Source organism: Pinus tabuliformis, chromosome 4_1, assembly GCF_031772625.1.
Source record: "Pinus tabuliformis cultivar Carrire ecotype Pingquan chromosome 4_1, CPIR1, whole genome shotgun sequence".
Lineage (NCBI taxonomy): Eukaryota > Viridiplantae > Streptophyta > Pinopsida > Pinales > Pinaceae > Pinus > Pinus tabuliformis.
Window position 1 is genome coordinate 693,577,149 of NC_142303.1, and position 17,684 is coordinate 693,594,832.

The 17,684-nt window shown below is 39.9% G+C and overlaps 1 pseudogene; it reads left to right on the plus strand.

Annotated features, from left to right (window-relative positions):
* The window catches only part of LOC149178029 (uncharacterized), a 91,051-nt pseudogene extending 73,869 nt beyond the window's left edge, over nucleotides 1-17,182 (plus strand).
* Nucleotides 17,183-17,684: the final 502 nt, after the last annotated feature.

Here is a 17,684-nt window from a genome sequence, read left to right on the forward strand (position 1 = left end):
CATTTGTACCATAGTCCAAACTGGATAGTACCTCTAAGGTACCTTAGAACATGCTTAGCTTCCCTCCAAAATAATTTGGTTGGCCTAACCATATCTTGGCTCAAATTGTTGGCATAGCACATATTTGGTCATGTGTTCACATGATACACTAGTGAACCCACTAATCACCTGCAAACAATAGCATCCACTTCCTCACCTGAAGTGGCATCCTTCTTCCTCCATTTGGTCACTAGAGGTATCGCCATGGGTTTGCAACTTTCCATGTGGAACCTTTGAAGTATCTCATTGGCATACTTGCCCTAAGAGACAAACAATTCCCCATCACCTTGTCATACTTCCAATCCAAGGAACTAGTTCATCAAAGCCATGTTCTTCATTTCAAACTCTCTTACAAGGTCCTCCTTGCAAGATTTGATCAACTGTTCATCACCAGTTAAAATCAAGTCATCAACATATGAGACAATAATCAGTAATTTTCCTTCTACTAATATACGATAGAGGTTTGCATCCGCCCAAACTGGTGAGATAGATATCGATCCTAGTGTACCAAGCACGGGGTGCTTGGTTGAGACCATACAATTCTCACTTGAGTCTGCACACATGAGACTCCCGATCAAAAGTATCATAGCCTTATAATTGCTTGATCAACACCTCCTCAATAAATCCATTGAGGAATGTTATTTTCACATCCATCTGGTGGATCTTCCACCCTATCTCTGTAGCCATAGCAAGAATTGATCTAATTTATGAATACCTTGCTACAGGAGCAAAGGTCTCCTCATAGTCAATCCCCTCAACTTGAGAGTGCCCCTTGGCCACAAATTTGGCCTTGTACTTTTATATGGTTATTTTGTATTCATGCTTTACCTTGAAGATCCATCTCAAACCCACAACTAATTTATCTATTGGGCTTAGGACCACTTCCCAAACTCTATTCTTTACAATGGATTTGTATTCCTCCACCATTGCATCAACCCATACAGGTTGCTCTACTACTTCCTTAAAAGAGGATGTCTCAGTCTCTACAAGCTCAATCATTAGATCCATGTAGCTAGTGTACCAATCTAGTGACCTTCTCTATCTATGCTGATTTGAAGGAGCACCCACATCCTCCCTCGCATCTTGCACTAGCATCTCAACTTCCCTAGTCCTTTTCCTACTTTGTTTGGATGGTTCTGCTTGAGTGGTTGTTTCCACTCTCTTCTCCTTAAATTTTGGTTACTCCACAACTTCTTGAGGTTCCTTCTTTGGAGCTAAAATCTCCTCTTCTGGTGGGATCTGAAGCTCCCTATCAAGAGAGCATATCATGGCTTTATCTTCGTCAAATTTTACATCCCTTTGCACAATTGTCATTATGATGGATGACAAGTACACATGGTAGTTATGGGGAGTTTCTATGTAACCCACAAATACCCCCAATTTTGCTTTCGACTCTAGATTCCCCTTGATTCTTTGAAGACATGGCAGTAAACACAGGCTCCAAAAATCCTAAAGTGCAACACATTTGAATTTATCCTTGAGAAATCCTCCTCAAGTGTAATCATGCCTAGAATCCAATGAGGATTATGGTTCGACCAATGGACTACTGTGTTGCATGCATTGGCCCACAAATGCAGAGGTAGGCCTTGATCATGCAACATTTCCCTCGCTGCTCCCACAATGATATGGTTATTTCTCTCAGCCACCTCATTCTACTATGGGTTGTGGGGTGTTGTAAACTCTCGTCAAAAGCCTTCTTTTGCACAAAAGTTTTTAAATTCATTCAACACTTACTCACCTCCATTATCGCTCCTGAGAGACTTCACCTTCTTGCCCATTTCTTTCTCAACCAATGCCTTGAATTCTACAAACTTGGAGAATGTTTCATCCTTCTTCTGCATGAAGAAGATCCAACACTTCCTTTAGAAGTAATAAATAAAATGAAAAATTATTTTTGCATGGTAGTGTAGGTTTTCAATAAAGTTCCACAGAAATAAAAGTGGATCCTTTCAAGGAATGCATGTGCTTTACTGTCTGAATCATGAAATGTGGATTTTGTGTACTGCCCCAAGGTACATCCTTTTAATACAACTTGCTCCTCAAGTGATCCTTTGGGGAGGCTTGTGGTATCTGCTGCATGATCTTCAAAGTTCCTTGATGTAAATGGCCAAGTCTTATATTCCAAAGTTCACCGACATCACGACTTTGTGCCTTCTCCTCCTTTGTCCTCAATGCAACACAATCCTCCACATCTAGCTTGTATAGGTTCTTCACACAAACCCAATCTTCTTCACATGTCCCATGGCGATGTGTCTGAGGAATGTCTTTCCTTTTCTTAATATCACATCATAACCACGGTCTTCCAAGACTGCAACAGAGACGATATTTTTCTTTAGGCCTAGAATGAACATGAAATCCTTGAGCCTGGGGGGGAGCCCAACTCTCTCTGAAAGGTTACTGTACCAATATCGATCGTGCTATACCTTTTGTCGTCCCCCATCTCGATGTGCATCTACAAATATCTCTCCTCCATGTTAGTGAAAAAATCTCTATTTCCAGTTATGTGGAAGGATGCACCTGAGTCCAAGTACCACACACTCCCCATCATTGTGTTATCCATGCATGCAATGAGTGTAAATTCAAGCTCGAAATGTGAATCCAAAGATTTACCTACTGCTCCTCTTGAGGTCTTCTTGCTTGCCTTCTTGTGTAGACACTTCGTGGCATAGTTCCTAAATTCATGACAATGTAAGCATTTAGTTTTTGAAAAACCTTTCTTCTTGCCCCCTTGACTGGATTTTGGTTTGGATTGAGATTTCTTCCCTTTTCCCTTCTTTGCGTTTCCAGCCAATGCAATTTTTTCTTCATCCTCTCCCTTGGATGAAGTCCCATCTCTGGTATTCCTCCTTATTTCCTCTTGTACCAAATCAGACCATAAGCGCTCCCAACTCAGTAGTTTCTCCCTCCTATTCACTGAATCTTGATAGCTATGCCAACTCTTGGGAAGACCCAGAAGGGCTAGGGTTACCAATTCTTATTTAGGTACATAAAAACTGACCCTACCAAGTTCATCACGGCACTATGTAAACTTTCTCAAATACTGCGGAATTTTCTCATTCTTCTGCATCTTGATACTTCGAAGTTTATCCTTGAGTGGTAGCTTCCTGTGGTCACTACTATTCTTGAACAATTATGTCAGTGCTTTCCACATTGTGAACATAGTTTCTTTTTTTGTGGATATTCGAGACAATATGATCATTTACTCTCTCCAATATTATTCTCCTTGCATTGGCTACATCTTTCTTCCACTGAGTAAGGTTTTGGGCATGAGATGCTTGTGGTTTTGCAACATCTGACTTGATGTATTCTAGCAACCCATTTTCATCCAATGTTGCCTCCATGTGTTCATTCCATGCAACAAAATTAGAGGTTCCTTCCAATGCATACTCTAGCCTTCGTTCATTGAAGGCCATCTTCTCAACTCTTAAGAAATATTGCTACACTGAATTTCAAATTCGAACCTCTGAGAAAAAAATTTGAATTTCCTGCTCTAATGTGAATCCAACTTTGATACCTTGTAGAAATTAGGTTGTATATTTTCAAATTCTCATTAATTTTTAATCAAAATCACAAGACACAAACCTACACTACTACTGTAAGGACATCAATTCACAATTTAGAACAAAAATCTCAGATATGCAAGAAAAAATAACACACATGCAGCAAGTATTTTTATCCAGGGAAAGAAATCTGCTAAAAACCCTAATTCATGCTTTCATTAATAAAATGAATAGAGATGTATTACAATTGCTTTGCTCAATTGAGCTCACCCTACAAGTGCAAAACCTATCTCTCTGCTCGCTAAAGGCCTTTGACCCAGAATTAGTTAAAATTTTCCATGGCTTGAGCTCCTATTCACTTGAGGAATTAGCACCTATTATTTAGGAAATTCCTCCAATTGAATTCCGCAATTCTTTAGGTTGATCATCTGATGACATGCAACACCTGTACACTCAAGAATAGTCTACATCTGATGTTACACTCCCTTGGAATCTCCAACTCAAATGGGCAATTCAAATTCTCTGCATGCACTAGCTATTTTAAGTTGATGATCAGTTAACTAGAAGATCACTGAGTTTGATTGAAGTCCCACTGCTTACCTGACCTTCCACTAGTTCCTCCAAAATTTGGAACTAGTTTAACTGAAAACAACTTGAGATAACTGACCTTGATTTCTACAAATTAGCAATCACACATGAAAAACTGAACTCTAACTCGTCCAACTCAAATTTAGTAAGTAAAATGGCTGACACAAGACATGTCACACAAGTTAAGATCATCCAATTTATTTGTTGATGTGGAAATTCAATTTTTCTCAATTTAATTGAGGCAAAATCAAATTGAGAATTTCTTGGTGCATTTTTCAACACTCTAATGATCTGCAGAATTTAATTCACAATTTAGAACAACATTCGCAAACATGAAATAATAAAAAACACACAGGCACAATATTTTTCTATGGGAACCCAACTGGGAAAACCCCTCAAACCTCTTTGCATTAGCCAGATGAATAGAAAATGCATTATAATTTCTTGCCCACTCTAAGCACAACCTGCAAGTGAATAACCTATCTCTCTGCTCAATGAGAAGCTATGACTCAGACTTAGTCAATTCATGCCTTTGTTTTAGCCCCTATTTCCTTGTGTAAATTCTAAGGAATTAGACCCTATTTTTTAGGAATTTTCCTTCAATTAATTGCGCAAATTCCCAAGGATTGATCATCTGACTACATGCAACACCTGTACACTCAAACTAGTTTACAACTTCTTGTTACACTGCCTTGGAATCTCCACCTCGGTTGAGGAACTTGAATTCCTTGCATGAACTAGATATTTTAAGCTGATTGATCAGTTAACTGGATGATCACTGAGTTAGATTGTTGTCCCACTACACAACTAAACTTCCACTAGTTCCATTAACTGTTAGAAGTAGTTTAATTGAACACAATTGAAACTAAATGACCTGGATTAATAAAATTTAGCAATCACACATGCATAGCTAAATTCCAAGCCCTTTAACTTGAATCTACACAACTAACTGAGTGACAAGAGCCATGTCATACAAGTTAAATGCCTCTAAGTTGTCTTGTGATGTGGAAATTCGAATTTTCTCAATTTGGCCAAGGTACAAGCAAATTGGGACTTTATACTTCTCAACAGTTCCCAAAAGAAAAAACTTGTAAAACATGGTGATCCCAAATGGTTCCCCTATAAAGAAGAAGTTAAACAAAGACATATCCCATATCACCCTAGGATATTATAATGAAGTTGAAGCAAAAAAATCTAAAAGGCGTAAATCTGATTTTGGTGAGCCAGCCATCAAAATCCTTCCTGGCTTTGTGCACAAAATAGTGTATTCTAATTCTGCGAAGCTATATGTCAGTGGTTGATGCACATTAATATGATTTTTTTGTTCTGGCTACTCCATAGAAAATATTCATTCCTTGATCATATACAAAGTACAATATTCTATTGCTCTTATACTTCATTCTTGTTATTAAAATGGAACAAAATAATCCAACAATTTTCATAGTCAATATTGGAAAACAAAGCATAATCCCTCATCGCAAATCACTGCCTTTAGGTATAAACAACTACTGTAAATGAGAGGGACATTGACATGTCTTTGCCACAGATTATGTGCAACTTCACATGTGATAAAATTGCCAGTTCTTCTTCCGGAGAGGGCATCAAACATGTAAAATCTTTTAACTTGCATTGGAAAAAACAGTGGTTCTAGTTCGCAAAATTTTGGTAAAAAAGGTAAGAATCATCTAAATGTCTTATGCAAGTGTACAAGTATACCTCGTCTCTTCGAATTTAAAAGAAAAATAATTTCTTTTAAATTAAATACGTTAAAGTCAATCGTTTATGGCTGGCGTAGAAATATATGACTATTATGTAAATATATGAGCCATCACATTTTCAAAAACAAAATTTATGAATAAAAAATTGTTGTGGGCCCATATATAATGTAAATTGAATGAGGAAAATTTTCTAACAGAACTGTCACTAGTAACTAGCTTCTGCCTTTCACTTACTATTCGTTGCCTCTGCTTCTCCGCATGTGTCTTCGTTGAGAAGGTAGATCTTCATCTAACCTTACAGTATGAATCCAGTCAGTATCTAGTTCTTCTTCCTCTAGAGGGAAATGGCTCTAACCTGCTCTCCCACTAGTACACAAGGATAAAGAACAACTTGGTAGAAGGACTCTCAATGACATCTCGAAGTTCTACTAATTATCACACAGCTAATGGCACATATTTTTATGGCTCACCTTGTCTGAGACACCTTCCACGAATAAGAACAACTGCCACATTGCATCACTCCACTAGCCCAACTACCCGGTCTTTCATTCATATTGACTATTAGGATGCAAATTTTTTGGGGTATAATATTTTTAACTCTCGAGCCGACTAAGAGGATTAATGTTTTGTCATTCCCATTTGATATATTGATATTCACTATTGCTGCTGCATGTGATGGCACAATATTAGGATTTATTCCAATAAATGGAGTGGGTCCATTAGCTTTAGGTAGTGTGGATAAGTAAATGTTCGTAGATTTTGTGCGTGCACTAGTGTCCTTTATTGTGATCTGGTATTTTGCCTGTGTTCTTTTTTATGTTTTCTGACATGTGAGTAGAAGTGATGTGCATTCACTTACCAGTTATATGGAAAGGGATGAAGAGCCATAGCTACCAGAGTCCGTCATATCTCTTTTTTATGTTTTCTGACGTGAGTAGAAGCGATGTGCATTCACTTACCCCTTATATGGCAAGGGATGAAGCGCCATAACTACCAGAGTCAGTCATATCTCCAGTCATTTCCATATGTACTACAATTTATGGTAGGTGCCTTCAGAATCAAATTCCAGGCCTGGTCACTTCTTGTCTGCTCCACTGATAAGTTGATTACCGCCACCTTGGTAATGTCAGGCATTTATTTACTCCTCCAGTTTCTCGGGCTATGTAATGCTAGCGTGGCCCGGGGTCGTCTTGCCACAATATCATTCTAAAAAAACCCGAAGTTCACTTAGAAACGTGAAACTTTGCTTTATATGGAAAAATAGATCCTAATAACATATATTGTTATGAAATTCATTAAAAACATAAACAAATCGCCACCAAATTTCATAAATAGTTATTTAATGTGAAGTTCAAAAATTCCAAAAATCCAAAATATGATAACTTAGTAATATTAAGAATAAGAAGGTTTTTATAATAAAAACGATTCCTTATTTGATGTGGGGTCAATGAGAAAATCCAAAAATTGAAAAGATGTTGGAGTTACTTACGAATAAGAAATACTAAGATATCTTATTTGATACGAGCTAATGAGAAAATCCAATGGGAAGATGTTGAATATGATTCGGTGGATTTATTTTTTTGATTTTATTGAGTGTAAAGGTTCATTGAATCGAGAGGTTCATTCTACAGCTTATTGTGAGGGAATGTGTAAGTATGTCTATTTATTGGTATAGCCGGCTTAGATCCATCTTTACTATGGATCTATGAAGCCCCGAGAGGGATCAAATCTCTCGAAGTTCAAACCTTTTTTTTTAGTGCAAATTTGAGGAAAGATTTGCACCTCGAGAGATTTGATCCCTCTCAGCACTTGATATATCCCTAATTAAGATAGATCTAGGTTGGTTTTAGTCATGTGCGACCAAGGAATATCTATCGAAGATATAATTAATTTTATCAATAATATATAAATACATCTAATATTAATATAGTCATTCTAAATATGCTAAATATGTCTGAGATTAATCTGGTCATTTTAATTTTAAATTTGCTTAGTTACCCCATTTTGTTAAGATGATGAATATTGTTAATAACTTTAATGATGAAAAATGATGAAATAAAAATTTTGAATGCAAAGTGACAATGTAATAGTGTTGAATGATAGAAAATGTGAATAATAATAATGTAGTCAATTACACATAATCTGATCAATCCCAAACTATTTTCTTCTACTACTCTTATTGTCACCCTTTTTAGTTTTCACTTTTCATATTGATTATATGAAAGGAACAGTTGAAATCATAAACCATTTAAATCTTTAGCTCAAGTTGTTGTAGTAAACATCATACCTTGTTTCTCTTTCTCTCCAATATTAATAGATTGAATTACTATAACACAAAAATCAATGTACATTGCCAATAATTTTGTGTGCTTTTACACTGAAATCAATGCACATTGTTAATCCAATCACTTTAAAATTAATGTACCATCATGCATCCAATTACATCAAATCATAAATCAACATCTAGACTAAAATTAATGTATCTAATGAAAACAATAAAATAATATTAGAAAACAACTTCTACACTGAAATCAATGCAAACAATCAAATAGGATTAGAAATCAACAATTACACTCAAATCAATGCATCTAGCGCAAGTAAGAAAATAGGATTAGAAACCAACATCTACACTGAAATCAATGCACTTAGTGCAAGCAATCAAATAGGATTAGAAATGACCATCTACACTAAAATCAATGCATTTAGTGCAAGCAATAAAATAGGATTAGAAGCCATCTACATTGAAATCAATGCATCTAGTGCAACCAATCAATTATAAATAGATATCAACATCTACATTGGAATCAATGCATCTAGTGAAAGCAATCAAATAGGCCCAGAAATAACCATCTACACTGAAATCAATGCATTTAGTGCAAGCAATCAAATAGGATTAGAAATCATCTACATTGAAATCAATGCATCTAGTGCAAGAAATCAAATTTCATTATAAATAATCTACATTAAAATCAATTCATTTAGTGCAAGCAATCAAATAGGATTAGAAATCACCATCTACACTGAAACCAATGCATATAGTGCAAGAAATATTATTCCCACTCCCCCCTCCATTCATATCTAGATCTCCCTCCATCTCTCATTTGTCTCTCTATCTCACCCCACAAAAAATACACGCTCTCTCACTCCATATCTATCAATATCTCTATCCCTCCCTCCCTCTCTCCCTCTCTCTCTTCTTCCCTCTCTTCACCTTCCACCAATATCTCTATCTCCCTTTGTCTCTCTATATCACCCCCAAAACATACACTTTATTTCTCCAATGTATCTATCTATCCCTCCATCATCCTCTCCCTCGCTCTCTCTCTCTCTCTCTCTCTTCCCCTTCTCTCCCTCTCCCTCACTTCTCTCTCTCTCTTTCCTCTTGCTCTCCTCTCTCCCTGTCTCTCCATCTTCCTTATCACTACCTCTCTCTCGCTCCACTTTTCTCTCTCTATGACTTTCTTCTTGCCTTCCTCTCTCTCCCCTTCCAACTTCCTCCCTATTTCCCTACCTATCTCCACTCTCTCACACCCTGTGTCTTACTTCCTCTCTCTCCATTTCTCTCCCACCTCTCTCCCTCTCTCTCTCCAACTATGTTATTATATCCCTCCCTCTCTTCTTCTCTCTCCTTCTCAACCACTTTCTCTCCATCTCTCCTTCTTTGTCTCTCTCCATATCTCCCTTGTCACACACTCTCTCTCTCCACTTCTCACTCTCTATGTCTTTATTCTTTCCTCCCTCTCCCCTCTCCCTCTCTCCTCCTCTCTTTCAAGTACTCTCTCTCTCGTCCTTCCTCTCTTACCTCCCTCTCTCTTCGCCCATCTCTCTCTCTCTTTCCCCCTCTCTCTAATCCTCTCTCTTCCCCCATCACTTTCCTCCTCTCTCTCATCTTTCTTCTCTCTCCCTTGCTCTCCTACCTCCCTCTCTCTTCCCCCATCACTCTCTCTCTCTCTTTTCCCTCCAATCCTCTCTCTCTCTCTCTCTCCAACTATGTTACTATATCCCTCCCTCTCTCATTCTCTCTCCTTCTCTCCATCTCTCTTTCTTTATCTCTTTATCTCACCCCTAAACACACACACACTCTCTCCATATCTCCCTTGTCACTCCCTCTCTCTCTCTCCACTTTTCACTCTCTATGTTTTTTTTCTTCCCTCCCTCTCTCTCCTTCCAATTCCATCTCTATATCCCTCCCTCTCTTCTCCTCTCTATCAAGTCATCTCTCTATCCATCCCTCTCTTCTCCTCTCTCTCAAGTCATCTATCTCATCCTTCCTCTCTCCCTTTCTCTCTTACCTCCCTCTTTTCCCCATCTCTCTTTCTCTCTCTCTGCCGTCCAATCCTCTCACTATCTCCCTCCCTCTCTGCTTCTTTCTTTCCCCCCTCCATCTTTATGTCTCCCTTTACCTCTGTTACCCTTCTCTACCTCTCTCACTCCTCTTCTTAACTCTCTCTTCATTCCTCCTCTCTCCCATCTCCTTCAGTTTATCTTCATCTCAACCTTGTCAGTCTCCCTATCTCTCCACGTCTATCGCTCTATGTCTTTGTTCTTCCCTCCCATATATATCTAGAATTAATATATATCATGATATATTAATATATATTATAATATAAAAAATTTAATATTGTTTTATTTAAAGTTATTAAATTCAATAATATTAATATTATAATATATTAATATGAATATTAGATTTAATAATAATAATAATATTAATATTAGGGTTATATTTTTTTTGTTGCATGATATTAATAATAATCTCGGCCATGCTATTTGGGCCATAGACTTCACCAAAATAAACCTCTCTTTTGAGTGTTCGTAAATATAAAGAGGATTATGAAGTAAATATAAAAAGAAGTTTTATTTATTTACCAAACCATTGGTTTATTTATGTTTTTATTTATTTGTCATACCTCTATTTTTATTTACCATGGGATTTTGCCCATGGTATTAAAATGGTATTTGGTCCATAAGTTTCACCTAAATAAAACCTATTTTTTGAATTTTTTTAAATATAAATAGGTTTATGGTATAAATACATTAAAAAAAGAAGATTTATTTATATTTTTATTCATTTATCATACTTCTTTTTTATTGTTAGTAAAACTCTTTATATTTTAAATTTATATTGTCATTATATATAATAATAATTAGACTCATTTTTAAACAAGGTGAACATTAGATTAAAAATGTTAAATGTTAAACATTACATGTTAAATGTTTATTTTATGTGAGATTTACTCCCATTATGTGTTAAATGTTAAATGATTACATTTACATTTACATTTAGGTGAGATCCATCCTTATATTGGGTTGTAGAGTACCTCTAGGTGCAATAATATATAGTTATATTTTAATAATTAATCTTAGTCCATTAATAAGATTAAAAAATTATATATAATTTAAGATTTAGCCTAATGTTTTGGCTAACATTAATAAAAAAATATTTTTATTATTTTTTGAGGACATGACATACTTATACATCCAAACCACAATGATATGTAAAATACAACGGTGTATGTTATAAAAAATGACAGGTTGGTAATATTTGTTGTGGTTTCCACGTATTTTCGGGATTTCGGGATTTTAAATACTCTCTCGAAAGATACGTAATATTTATCAGTCGCTGATCTGTGGTATGACGTGTCATTAACACCATCCCACTGACTCAACATCTTTTCTCCTTATTCTTTATGCCCAACCTGGAGTCGCGACAAAATCCCCCCTTTACAAATTCTGCGATCGCCCAAAGTTTAGTTCAATCGGCCTTCATGCTCTCAATCAACCCAACGGCTAAATAAATCTCCAATTTTGCCTGCGATCTACGCCCTTTATCCATTATCAGTGAGTTGGTGTACCCTACGTTTGTCCACAGTTCGATTATCACAATCCTGTATTCGCCGCTCAACTAATTTGCAACTGCTTTTTGCATACAACATTTATGGGATCCATGGTGTGAGGACCTGCAGTTCTGATGGAAGTGCGACCGCGTTCAAACGATGAGCGACCGGTTGGAAACTTGAACAAATGATGGAGTGCGCGCTGGACTTCATGTGCGATGGCGTTATATGTTATAGTGCACACAAGGGAGAGAGCGATGATGGTTTATAGATATATGGGGAGCATGAACGCTCAACCCACAGCCGACCTACAACATGGGCAAGCCGACGTGTTTGGGCGAGATTGCGATGGAGTAGGGGCGTTGGGCAAGTCGGCTGGGCAACTAAGACTTTGCCCTACCACTTGTATATATTAACATTGCGTTGGAGTCATTTGGACATTCAACCATCGTACAACAACTTCGTTCAAAGAGAAGTGTGTAGATCTAAGAGGGTGGACACACAAGTAGAAGGCGCAGTTTAGGAGATGCCCCGTTCTTGGGAAAGGCCGCACGGAGGTAGATCGCTTCTCGGTTTTGGGTGAAGGGCACGGGCAGGGTCACCCACCGGTTGGAGTGAGGCGTGCATGGGTGTGTGGTGCAGGTTTGTGCACCGACTTGGCACGGGTTCTTGGGTGGCTTGGGTGAGCACCCGTCCGTCGTACAAGTGTGCACGGTGACTTGGTGAAGTGTTGAGATTGTGAACGGAGGTGTTTCTTGAGTAGAGGCGCCCGTGTGTGACGACTTGGAGGCGCGCCCAAGTTGGGAAAACAACACGATCGTGCGACAAAGTGAACGAAGGGTTGGTAAGTTGTGCGACGACCGTGCAGAGGTGCCGACGAGCTGGGCAACCGAGTTTGCCGAAGATTGTAAATTTGGCTAAGTATGAAACTTGGAGTTTCCAAGTATACTTGTAAAGCTTGTAACTTGTAAAAGACTGTATAATATATTATCGGGCAGATTCATTGTTTAGGGAGTTGCCCCTCCCTTTATATTGTGCAATTGTGTTTTTCATTTATAATTGCTAATGATAATGAGTGTGTATGGGTGTTCATTGGTATAAATGATAACATAATAATACTTGGTTGCGAAACACAAACTAAGTAGGAGTAAGTGGTTAGGCGTAGTCCACGAACATAAGTATTGGTGAAAATAAAGTGTTCAGTGGTGTCGCTCCTCGCTAAGAGCGGTTGAAAGACTACCACCAGCTTGGGGGCGTGACAGGTGGTATCATAGCAGGGTTGCTCGTGACGAAGTTAAGATATTGAAGCTGATTTAGGGTTGAAGAAGCTTGACAATTGGTGGTAGTGAAGCAGGTACTTGCAAGTGAAGGAAGTTGTTTCACATACAAGTGGAACAAGGGCTGGTTCAGGTTGCAGGCATCTTGGTGAAGTTGTTGAATGGTCGAAACTAGATCGCAAAGAAGAAGGAAGCTGTTAGCAATGGCAGCTGAATCTCAGGTTGGGTCTAGTCACGGTGTGAAGGATGCTACTATAGCACTTATGGAACAAGTGTTGGAGAAGATGGAGGACTTGGAAGCTTCCTAGAATAAGAAGATGGATTTGATCGAGAGAGATCAAGAGGCCAATTCGAAGATGAAAGAAGAGCTCGATGAACTCCGGACTCAACACGAGTACACTGATCTTATGTGTACACAACTTGAAGTAAGGGTCAAGGAGGTTGAAGAGGCAAGAGACCAAGGTCTAGCAGAGATCGTGGGCTTGCGAAAATCTCTTGACGAAGCCAGAGATGAGATCGCGTTGTTGAAGAACACCGTGAGGCATAACTCAGGTGGAGGAGTACCTCATGTGAAAGTCAAGGAACCGGAATCTTACGATGGTACAAGGAGTGCAGAGACTCTTGGAAACTTTCTATGGAACATGGAGCAATACTTGGAATGCTTGGGTCTATCTGATGATCAGACGAAGGTTAAGATAGTTGCTCAGTTCTTGATGAAGGATGCGAAGATGTGGTGGTGAAGGAGGATGGATCAGATTGCCAATGGCAGTGTTGGTGACATTACTTCGTGGGATGAGATGAAGAAAGCTTTGCAGACCCATTTCAGTCCTCAGGATGAAACGTGGGAAGCAAGGATGAAAATTAAGTTCATAAAGCAGACCAGGAACCTTCAGACATATCAGCGGGAGTTTGCAAGTGCGGTTCTGGAACTTCCTGACATGGCGGAGAGGGACAAGGTGTTCAATTTCATTATTGGGTTGAAGCCTTGGGCATGCAATGAAGTGAAAAGGCAAAGGATTAGAACACTTGAGGAAGATTTTGCTGCTGTGGACAGGTTGGTGGAGCATTATGATGAGACTTCTAATGATAGGAAGAAGAAGTCCGATAAGCCGAAAGAGAAGAAGAAGGATGATGCTTCGAAATCGGATGATAATTCGAAGACGAAGAAGGCCTTGAAGTGTTGGATATGTGCTGGACCACATACAGTGAAGAATTGTCCTTCTAAACCGAAAGTGGTTGCGATTGCACAATCTAATGCGAAGAATGAAGAAGCTTCTGTGGGGATGATGCAGATACTTGGTGCTGCTGCTGCTACAGAGGTGGTCTCTCGGAGGGATCCTGAGAGGAATAAGCTGGAGTATGTTCGGATGAAGGTTGGAGATGCTGATATACTCACTATGGTGGATAGTGGGGCCTCTCACAACTTCATGGGAGAAGATACTGCGAGAAGAATTGGGCTGAAATTTGTACCGGTGAAGGCACAGATGAAGACAGTCAATTCTCCTCCTGATAATGTTCTTGGTGTAGTTGAAAAGGTGGACACGACACTTGGTGAGTGGACAGGGAAGGTCAACTTCACTATAGTGCGGATTGATGACTATGAGGCTGTGCTAGGAATGGAATTCATGAAACAGTTTGATGCTATGATTGTTCCACATTTGAGGAAGCTGTACATTTACAATGGAAGGAAAGATGTACCCATTCGTGTACCAACCATTGGAGTGACAAGACTTGATTGTAAGTTGGCAGTGATGCAAATGGAGGACGAGAAACGGATGGAAGACATGAGTAAGTGGTTGTCCACAGTTGAAACAAAGCTTATCAAGCAGTTATTGGTCATCAGGACACTTTTAGATAGTATCTTGGATTTGTCAAGAAGGCTAGAAGTGATTGAGGATGATGATGAGGTATATGTGAGGCCAAATGTCCAGGAGGAGGATCGGGTCACTTATCTATAGAGGATGGAAATAGAAGATCCTGACAGGTGGATTGAGATGATTAGTGAGGGTGAGCCTTCAGGCTCTACTCCCTCCACATCTTCTTAGATGACAAGAAGATGGGGCTCATTATTAGCTGCTCATGGCAGTGAGTCCTTAAAACAGGTTGAGAAGGTATCGCAGATGGTGCAGGGGTGGCTTGGCATCAAGCATCATGACATGTTGCAGATGAGATGGAGTTTCCATGGACCTGAACATGGTGGTGAGATTCTTGGTGAGTCTGGGATGTGGCAGAATCCGGGATAGACTGGTGAAGGCATAAGGATGTTCACTCTCATGGCTTGAGCGTGACAATGGGATTAGCTACCCAACTAGTTTAGACATGGGGTCCGGAAGTGCACAGAGAGATGTTGACATCAGGCAGGTAGGAAGGATGACAGTTCACAGGATGAGGACGACACATGATGGAGATGGAAGTTCTACATATGTTGCAGGGATGTTTGCAGTATGTGGAGGAGTTGACATCATGGACCAAGGATGAGACAGATATTGATGATGATCTTGGTGGATGGCTACCAGGATGGTATGTTGTCGAGGACGAAAACGACTTCAGGTGGAGGAGGATGTGAGGACCTGCAGTTCCAATGGAAGTGCGACCGCGTTCAAACGATGAGCGACCGGTTGGAAACTTGAACAAACGATGGAGTACGAACTGGACTTCTTGTGCGATGGCGTTATATGTTATAATGCGCACAAGGGAGAGAGCGACGATGGTTTATAGAGATGTGAGGAGCATGAACGCTCAACCCATGGCCGACCTACAACATGGGCAAGCCAACATGTGTTTGGGCGAGATTGCGATGGAGTAGGGGCGTTGGGCAAGTCCGCTGGGCAGCGAAGACTTCGCCCTACCACTTGTATATATTAACATTGCGTTGGAGTCATTTAGATATTCAACCATCGTACAACAACTTCGCTCAAAGAGAAGTGCGCAGATCTAAGAGGGTGGATGCACAATTAGAAGGCACAGTTTAGGAGATGCGCCCATTCTTGGGCAAGGCCGCACGGAGGTAGATCGCTTCTCGGTTTTGGGTGAAGGGCGCGGGCAGGGTCGCCCGCCGGTTGGAGTGAGGCATGCACGGGTGTGTGGCGCCTGATTTGTGCGACGACTTGGCACGGGTTCTTGGGTGGCTCGGGTGAGCGCCCGCCCGTCGTGCAAGTGTGCACGGTGACTTGTTGAAGTATTGAGATTGTGAACGGAGGTGTGTTTCAGGTAGAGGTGTCCGTGTGTGGCGACTTGGAGGCGCGCCCAAGTTGGGAAAACAACACGATCGTGCAACGAGGTGAACGAAGTGTTGGTGAGTTGTGCAGCGACCATGCGGAGGCGCCGACGAGCTGGGCAACCGAGTTTGCCGAAGATTGTAAATTTGGCTAAGTATGAAACTTGGAGTTTCCAAGTATACTTGTAAAGTTTGTAACTTGTAAAAGATTGTATAATATATTATCGGGCAGACTCATTGTTTAGGGAGTTTCCCCTCCCTTTATACTGTGCAATTGTGTTCTTCATTTATAATTGCTGATGATAATGAATGTGTATGGGTGTTCATTGGTATAAAGGAAAACATAATAATACTTGGTTGCGAAACACAAACTAAGTAGGAGTAAGTGGTTAGGCGTAGTCCACAAACATAAGTATTGGTGAAAAGAAAGTGTTTGGTGGTGCCGCACCTCACTAAGAGCGGTTGAAAGATTACCGCCGGCTTGGGGGCGTGACACATAGCCTCATGCTTCCGGTGGACGGACGCGGTGAGTCCCGAGCCTATCAGGGCCGTCCACCTCAACCGCCAGTGGGACGAGTTTCTGGCGCCGGTTAGCGTCAAGCGAGTGTTGCAAAACTACTCTTGCCATTTCATGTGCTCTTCGCGTGATCTCTTCGCCGTCAATTGCCGCCTGCTGCAGGCCGAGGAGGATCTCCAGCTGGGCGAGCTCTACTTTCTCCTGCCACTCTCACTCCTCCACTCCGACCTGTCGACCGAGAATTTAGTGGTCTTGGCGGCGAGGTTGCGCGCCGCCGCCAGAAAGAAGGTGTCCAAGGCGGCGCAGCGGCAGAGAGGCGCAAATTCGACTTGCGACCTCCCCGGCGAGGGGTGTAGTTCGATGGATGAAAAGTTTTTGCGGAGCTGCCATGATCCGGAGTTGAAAATGGCATTTAGGGAGTACTCGATTTCCAAAAGCAGATCATGGAGACCTAGCCTAGATACTATCCAGGAAACCGACTTCGCTTGTTGAGCCCATGTCTGAGAGTTTCTGCAATTGTAAATTGATTTTTCTGTTTCAAGATTTATTTGCTTCAATTCTCAAAAACAATTTGTATATTGAAACAAGTAACAGTGAATTCGACAATTATCCAAATTTAGTACTTAATCTATTGTGATTTTCCTTGTTCAAGCGGCGGTCATTTGTGGGTTTCTAATAACTGTAACACTCATCCATGAGGCCGATTTAGTTGTTATGCCTATGGTTCATTTTTTCTTTGAAAGAGGGGCGGTTACTTTGAAAGCTCCTTGCTCGAAATCAGTGAATATTTCTGGGCTGTTATAGGAAATCCACTGTGAGATTTATTCTTCCGTTCGCTATTTTTGGTTTAAGAATTTTATTATTAAAAATTTAATCGTTGATTTTCAAAACGAAATATAAAATAATGAAAATTTAGAACTTTATTTTTATTTGTGTTTTGAAATCAATAGAATTTTACAAATGACGAGGAAAAATATGAGAATGAGTAAAAATA